Genomic DNA, 9,334 nt, shown 5'->3' with positions numbered 1-9,334 from the left:
ATATGGACCTTCAGCTGATCCATCTACTGTTCACTGAAGCCTCATCAGAAATGGTCTCAGTGGAAGTATGGCTGTCAAGAAGCCATTGTCAATGGCAACAGGTCTCATGGAGTGATGAGTCCATATTTGGTAGAGGAGAAGAGAGGTGCAACAGTGAGTGCCTACAGCCATCTGTAAAACACAGTGGAGGCTCTGTCATGGTTTGAGCTGCATTTTAGTCAGTAGTGTTGAAGATCTTCTCAAAACTGATGAATTATGAACACAGAAAAGTACCATCAGATCCACCATCTGGAAAGAATTTGATTAACAACAGCTTCATTTTTCGCATGACAATGATCCCAAACACACTGCCAATACAGTAAAATCATACCTGATAGAAAAACACACAGTGGAGCACTATCAGTCATGGTTCGGCCTCCCTCTTTAATACTCTGTTGCTGTAGGGTGAGGCATTTTTATCATGTTTGCAGTAGGGCACATATAACCAGACAGGTGTCAAACTAGTCAGCTTAAGAATTTTGTTTCAAAGTAAAATCCAAAAGTGAGCACAGCTAAAATAAGTCACAGGTGCTGTGCAAAAGTCTCGAGCCAACCCTCATTTCTTTATATTTTGGAGAAAGACAGACTTTCTTGTCACTTTTTAAAAAGTAATCTTAAGCAATGTTTCTCCAAGCTTTCTGAAGGCCTGTCAAGGTTTTCTTTGGACATAACTGCTTTTTTACTCATTTTTCAGTCCAGGCCTTGTACCTGACCATTTTCAAAAGAATGTTTTTGTTTGTTAAGCCACGTAACACTGACTTATGAATCATTCAAGCATAAAAAGACATATAACAGACAACCTAGCAAAACTATTTTAAATTGTGACTTAAGGAAATTTGTTACGAGCAGCCTGTCACAAAAACACATTTGTTTCCATTTCTTTAGTTGAATCTGTGAAAAATGCCAAAGATAACTCAGTTTGACATAAAATAGTATTTTTCCACCAACAAGGTGATTCCCAGAGAGATAACAGCTGAAAGCTTTGCATATCAGTGTGGTGTGCAATGTGTCCTTAAAAATTGAGGTAACTGAACAAGTGGATGACAAAAAATCTGAAACATCATCAGAAATGGTCGTAGCTGAAGGGTGGCTGTAAAGAAGCAATTCTTATGGAAGGAGGACTCTTTGTTCAAATCAATGCATTTCAGTCAGTGGTGTTCAGATTTTGATCCACCATGTAATACCATCTGGAAAGCATCTAATTGGCAGCAGCTTCATTTTCAGCATGACAATGATCCCAAACTCACTGCCAATGCAGTAAATTCATACTTTTATATAAAAACATACAGTGGAGCACTATCAGTCATGGATTGGCCTCCCCAGAGCCCGGCCTCAACATTATTGAAGCAGTGTGGGATCATGTTGACAGAGAACAGAACAAAAGGCAGAAACATCCAAAGAAGAGCTTTGAATGTTCTTCAAGAAGCCTGGAGAACTATTCCTGAAGATGACTTAAAGAAATAGCAAGAAAGCTGCCTAAAAGAGTTCAGACTGTGCTGAAGAATAAAGGTGGTCACACCAAATGTTGACTTTCAAGCTTGATAGAATTGTACAAACTTTTTTTTGCCATATATATGTCTGTTTGTACATGTTTCAACAAATCTCTGCAGCCATTTCCCAGTTTCCAAGCAAAATGAGAAATGACAGGGAGCTCAAGACTTTTGCATAGTACTATTAAAATTGGCCAGTTTTTAAGTCTAAAAGTGCCTTGTGTGGGTCATGGATGTTATTTTGACCCATAGCATTTTGCCATTGTTTGATTTTTTTTAATACCAATTTATCCAAAAGTAAGCCATCTGTCATACATAGAGTATATCTGCAGATGCATTGATGTGTCTGCCGGTAAGAAACGATAACTTTTTCTGCCACATCTACCAAATTTGTTAGTAATTCCACACACATGCCTGCACAATAAATTCAAAGTTCCAAGGTAAAATTGCAACATTCACTTCCAAACTCTTCAAGTAAACAGCTCCAAGGTAAGCAATAATGATTATTTAGAGCGGGAGATTGACAATTTTCTGATGCTAAATTTGTTTCACCACTTTCTGCCCCAAACTTGCGTCTCAGCCGAGCTTAATTTGGGGTTGGAATACATCAGTGGGTAAATTGGGCTCTGGATGCTGGGGTGACTCTCAGAGAAGGATCCGCTTTTAATCACTTGTCTACTGCCAAACAACACTTTGCTCCTTTTCTCATCCATTTTGCTTTTGATTTCTCACTCTATCAATCTCAGAGCATTTGTATCTTTTCTTTAGCATCTCACTCTCTTCCTTCTCTTCATCCTCACCGAGCTTCCATACACCACTTCTCCTGTTTACCAGTGTGGTGCTGAGGACCCAGCCGAGGATGACATTTTGACAGTTTCCTGTTCTACCACAAACAATAGGACCTTTTTGAATGATGAGCTGTTATTATGTAAATGGCTTCTGACTGATACTGTCTCAGCATGGCAGAGTCCTGCGGTCCGGTCAACAGTTGCGGAGGCTGCTGCCGTGATAGTGATCATTTTCATGATTGCGAGGAGCTCACAGAGGGGCGAAGAGGGGAGAGGTGGCCGGGGGTTACGTTGGATGAGTAGGTCTGTTTACTGCACGGTAAATGACCTCCATATGAAAAACATAGCTTATGTCTTTTCTCTCGTTGTAGTGGAGAGACTTTGGCGAGTATATCTGAGACATGCTGGCGCTCAAGGTTAAGAAGTTGTTGCTTATTTGTTTCATTGGAATCACATGCAAACATAGGCTTTTTAGACCCTTTTACTGGTGCATTCGTCTCAACGCTTTGAGGCTTTATTAAGCCCCTGTGCATTAGAAAGATTACATTTAAAGATGCAGTGTACTTTTTTGCCAACATTTCAGCTTTTTGAAAAATTGCATATAACGTCTTCTGTGGCGCTGGAGGAAATAACTCTGATGATGTCATAATGATCTCATCACACTTCATGTGGGCTATGCTTGGAGGCTACATGTTTACAAGAGACAGGATGCATTACAGAATCTGACATTTACTAGACAGAGAGGATGAATTTAAAAGGGCTGAATTGCATTAAAGGGTCTCAGTACTTGTATGGCTTAACTCCAGAATATCATCGCCTTTAAATTTAGTCCATGATTTCTTGCAAATGATTCTTTTATAATCTCCCTTTTTTTAAAAAGTTCTATATGGCTGAAGAAAACGCTGAACCAGCAATAAAGAGAGGCTGCTAAGAGTTGCTAACATCTTACTTATGTTGTGTTGCACCTGTGACACATGAAGCTGTGCACTGTTTAAATTCATGCATTAGCTTTAGGCTAATAAGTTTTCTTTAAGCTTAAACACCAACCTATGCCAGAACAAAGACGCTCAATGGAGATGTTATTGCTAAACCTTGCTTCAGAACTACTTTAATTCTTTATGGCATAGATTCAAGAAGCTGCTGGAAACATATTGACACAATAGCATTGCACAGTTGCTCCAGATTTGTCAGACCCAACATATCCCAAAGATGCATTATTAAACTGGTGACTGTGACCATTTGTGTACAGTGAACTTATTGAACTCAAGAAACCAGTTTGAGTGTGATGCTCAATTACTGCTAAGGGATGCAAATTGTGCCAAAAAATATCCTCCAAGATATTTTCACACAGAGAACTGTTGCTCACTGGATATTTTCTCATTTTCAAATTCATCTCTAGAAACCCTGGATATGGTTGTGTGGGAAAATCCTACCAGAACAGTTTCTGAAATACCAACAACTATGCTACACAGTCACACAAAATCAACCCTTTTCTACTTTTTGATGCTCAGTTTGAATTTCAACAGGTCATCTTGACCTCATCTACAGTTATGTGACTGAATGATTAGATATTAGAATTAATGTGCAGCTGAACATTTGTACCTAATGATGATGATAATGATGTCATTTCCCCAACAAAAAAACGTTTACTGTTAGCCTTGTTAGCCTTATTAGCCTTGACTACGTTTGTCATGCTAGCTGTCATATTTTATTCACACTGCCAAATTGTCAAGCTTAGGAACACAAATAATTCTAAACTTTTCCAAAGTAAAGAAAATAATTTAATATGTATAAAAACAACAAGCTATGCCACATCACATGTAACTTCAGTGCCAGGTTAGCTAGGTAGCAATGCTAGTTGCTGCATTAAAATGCATATTTTGAACTTTTCTTTGGCCACACAGGGCAATAAATTCATGAAGATGACAGCATAATTTCCATGATCACCACACTGTGCTAAACACATTTATGCCGGGGCAGGGGAGGGTGGTAGTTTTAGCAAGCTAGCTAACTTGCATGTCATGTCATCAGCTCCTTCTGCTTAACCAAAATGGCCAACAGTGAGGGTGAGAAGCGTGTCTGCTCCATGTTCAGCATTTTGACCTTTAAGAATACACTATGATATACTCATGTAGTTAAACTTGACTGTGTGAATTCCCTTATACACTCAAAAAGAGCAAGAGCAACTGTAGAAGGATCTGTATCACCCAAATTCCTGTGAGAAAGCAGTCATTTACCAACATTTAAGAGGAAATACTTTCTTTTCCCTTTCTTAATCATGTCACTGCCTCTCAAATTTAACTTAAACTCTGGAGGTGTCATGATCCTCAGGCTGGCAACCACGGCTTCAACTTTAGTTTTTAGATTGGAGTAAAACTTCCAGCTCATGCAAAAGTGCAAATTCTTCAATAAGCACAATGCCAGTATTTTTAGATGAGTCTGGAATGAGACACATCAGGTTGACACAATAGTATCGTTGCTTCATCCCGTCGGCTAAGAGCTGTTTTTAATTGATTTTCCGTAAATAAAACCTATGACACGTGTGCACACATCTAATGCATCTTTATCAGCATTTGTTTGCTTGGGTGAGCTTATTTCGTGTTGTATATGCGCGTGTAGGCCTGTGTGGTTGCAGTGACTCACTCTGCCTACCATTCTGACCTCCACGCTGCCCACACAGACACAAACAGAGAGCGAAGTCCGGCGCTAGCTTTGTGCTTTCTCATCAGCCGACCTCTGACCCCTGCCAGCAGCCTCTCTGACGTGAGCTGAGCCGTATTAACCCGGGCCTCCTCTGTTTCCAAGCACAATCAGCAACGGTGCCCGCTGAATCAGTCGCACCGCCGCTTCCCTCCATCGCACGGGGTAGATGTGTAATAATACATGCGTGCTCACACCACAAATAGGCGCCTCGCCACTGTGCTGCACACCTTCGCAGAGAGATCAGAGAAGAAGAGAGGGGGCGGGTGATGGATATGAAGGGGAGAGGGGGGTGGGTAGTGAATAGAAAAACCATGAGGGAGCGAGCGTGAGAAAGAGGTGTTGTTGCAGACGAGGTGTGTTCATATTCTTCACTTCATTGGGTCTCATTATTCCCCAGCATGGATGTTTTGAGCATGTCCATGTATGATTCATCCAGGAGCAAACCTCACCCCCCCCCCAGGCCCCAGCATGGCTCAGGGAAATTACCCTGAATGCTACACACATACGCAGTGTGCAAAATGTTAATAATATTTGCTCTTTCAAAGAAACAGACTGACCAGGTGAGTCCAGGTGACGGTTTCATATTGAATTTGTCTGTTAAATTCACTTCTCTGTATGCAGCTGAGACTAAAACTCTACACTATATTTCTTGTTAACTAGATACTTTCATGCTATAATGGCACATTTTTCTCATTATTATTACGAAATCCCAGCTTATCTACTCCCAACAAAAGACTTTTATTCTTATAATACCAACTTATCATGTTTTTAATAGAGACGAGAAGGTTTGTTTAGACTATTTTTAGAAAAAAGCGACAAAGATTGACTCGGCCGTGCGAGCAATGCAGGACTGGGAGACAGACTTTAACACACTAAACCAAACAGTTTGGTCTCTTGTTTCTGCATGTTTCACATGTGAGCTAATAAAATGTCTCTGTTTGTGACATTTGAATAAAATGATGTGCTAAAAATCAGCTTTTACATCACAAAAAATGCATGAAATCACATACTCGGTAATACTGTTTTTTAGTAAGAATTCCATACAATACTGATTATTTCTACCATTTGTTAAAAATGATGGTAATTTCTTTACGATGAAATATAAACAACAGCAATAATATGTGCTATATTGTCATAACATACAGAAAGATTACTAAGATTGTTTAAAGGTAATTTGAAGAGCCACATTTTATACTCATATCATTTCATTGTCATGCTGCATTGATCCTCCCATCCCCATCATGTACCCTATAATGATGTATGTGCCATGGAAAACTATCAGGGTCATGTTAGGGTGTAGAAGAGCACGGGCAGTGCCTACTATGATGCATGTGATCGGCATTTCTATCAAAGTAACTGGGGGTTATGGTAGCGGATACCATGATCAGTGTAAAAGCTGCAGTTCATACCAGAGTGGTTTCACACACAGGGGCAGACCAACCACACAAGCAAGGCTATTTAGAGAATTGTGCTCACACGCAGTTTTGTCCCTGTTTAGTAAATGTAGCTCTTAAGGATTCATTTATAGCTGTACACTGTAAACTTGTAGATGTAGTTGCCTACGAGGAGTGGTAAACATGCTCATTTTCAAGCCTCCAAAGTCCCACCAGCATGATGCTTGACGTAGATGACGCTGTACGTTGGTTAAATGTTGATTGGTTGATGTGGAAGCTGGAACAGGGAAGGGGATGACAGCAGGGAATAGGAAAAAACAACAGAAAAAAACACAAAAACCTCTTTAAAGTTGACTTGACAGAAGTCATACAGGCACACATTGTCTATGAGATGAGCTGTTGCTAGATAAATAGCCATACTGGTCACTAGATTATAAGGAAAAAACAGTTCTCTGCTCTCTAAATGCAGTGTACTACTCTGCCACTGAGTCCAGCTTAACCATCCACAGGGCTGAGTACTGGATGAAGCACCTCTGTCCAATGTTGTGCATGACCTCTTTTGCATGTGTTGATTTTTGTAACCTGGCGTGTCGTAGCAGCTGGGCTTGAGTGTATGGTTGTGTTGGGTTTTCTTTTTTTTTTTTTTTTTTACCAACATTTAGTGATATGTCAGTGCAGAAGCTCAGAGATGAACATATGTACATCTTCATGTTTCAACAGTTTGAAAACAATGTCTTTGTGTCCTGTTTTGATTTCTTCCCCTCCCATATCAGCGCTAATGTGGTGGTACTATCTGTGTAGCGACACCTATTGTTCAGGAGAATACTGCAGCAGCTTAAATAGAATTTACTGTATGATGATCTTGCACTGGCACAATGGCAAAGCAATCAATGCACAGGGTATACTGGAGCCTGGTTTGCACATGTCCAGTCGAAGGATATATGATGGATATGCTGGACAAAGGACGCTGAAGGTGGAGCTGCCAGGCAGGAGGAAAAAATAGAGGAAGTCCACAGAGAAGATTCATGGCTGCATTTAAGGAGGACATCCAGAGGAGGATGTTAGGGATAGAGTGAGGTGGAGGAATGAAGAAGTCTCCCTGCACAGCTGTCATCAGTGGGAGAGATGGACATAAAGACCCAAACCATTTACTGTACCAGACTACAAACATGTCTATATCTATTTCTGCATATGGGGGCCAACTCGCTTTTAATGACAGCCTCAAGTGGCCATTTGTGGAACTGCACTTATTTCCCTGCAGCTTGTTCTTGGCACACAATACAAACAACAACCAATCACAAAAAAAAAAGAAGAATTCATCAAAACAAACAGTTCCCACACATCCATGGCACGCTCGCCCGCTCGTCCTCCTCCACTCAGCAACTGCTGTTACACACCTATCATCTTAAATACTGAAAACACATGGACCTGGACACCTACAGTAACAACACACACACACACACACATGCTCTCACTCTCCAAGCCAGACCAGTATTTATGAAGCTGCCCGCCTGCCTATCTCTTCCCCAGCCTGGGCGAATGATTTTCTTTGAGTGCTGTAACTATCATGTCACACCATGTTGTCATTATAGTGATTGCCGACGGCCCTGATAACCTCCCCGCGGTGATTTGTACCATTGAGGAGTAGTTTCATTTTTCTCTCTTTCTCTCTGTACTCTCGTTCGCTCCTCTCATCTTGATTGCGGCAGCTCCCATCAGCACCCTCGCCTTGTTTGTAGTTGCCGGTGAAAGAGATCTCTCCTCCGCGTGCAACATTTCATCTGCCAGCTGAGGGGAGACGCGCCTCCATCATCCTCCCATGCTCCTTCGACCACCACCACCCCCACCTCCTCTCCTCTCACGTCACTCTTTTTTCCTAGTTTTTTTTCTCTTTTTTTTCTTCCTCACACACTCCAGCTAAGTCATTGCTCCCTCCTCCCAAACCTAAACTCTTTACCCCATACCTCAAATTCCCTCTGTCTGCCTCTGTATCCCCTTTTCATTTCAGAGAAAGCATCAGCCATCTCCTGGCATGATACGGTTTGCCATCAGCACTGTTTACCGTCCGCCTTTGATAGAGGAATAAGCACTCCCCTCCCTTTTCCCTCCCTCTTTTTCTTTGTTTTTGCCCTCCTTTATTTCTGCCCCCCACCCCCCACCCTCACGTAAGTTGTCATTTGTTGCCCATTGTCTCGTTGGTATTTAGTGGCGGGGAGATTAGGCAGCTGTGAATGGACTGCAGCTGTCTGTGCTGGATTAGGGGAGTTTAATCAAAGTATTTTCTAATGCGCCTCGTAATGATGATCCATAGGGACGGAGGCTCTTTAACAGATAATGATAGCTAGGCTGGCTGCTGGAGATGACTCGCTTGGAAGCACCACTGTCACCGTCTTATTGTTGCTTTATATAGGCCCGGATCTGCTAAGACATAAGAACGGTCGGTTAGCCAAAATAGTTTGCTTTCAGCAAAGAATGTGAGTAAGTTTGGACTCAGCGAGCTCCAAATGCTTTGTTTTCAGAATAATTTGTATTTTATGGTTAAATGTCACATTTGATGCTCTGACACAGTTTTCTTTTTTTCAATGCATAAGCGCGATAACACTGAAAACAGGTGTTGATTGGCCCCTTCCAGTTACAACTCTGGTGTTAATGATATGCCTCCTTCACTTGACACAACCACACTATTGTTTGTTCACTTGGCTTTCTTCTGGACTTGGCATTTCCCCCGTGTGGGTGTGCATGAGGCGTTCAAGTCAGCAGAAGATGTCGCAAGTTTTGAACCCTTCTGCGGCCATGTTCAGGTTTGGACCCCTTGACTCAACAGATTAAACCCAACTGTATTTAAAGTAGCTAAAAGCAGCACTACCCCAGTCAACAGTATTTCTGTAATTCTGCTCACATGTGGATGATAGTTTGATAA

Source organism: Perissodus microlepis, chromosome 23, assembly GCF_051167445.1.
Source record: "Perissodus microlepis isolate ML-2025 ecotype Zambia chromosome 23, ASM5116744v1, whole genome shotgun sequence".
NCBI lineage: Eukaryota > Metazoa > Chordata > Actinopteri > Cichliformes > Cichlidae > Perissodus > Perissodus microlepis.
This window is presented reverse-complemented; position numbering follows the sequence as displayed.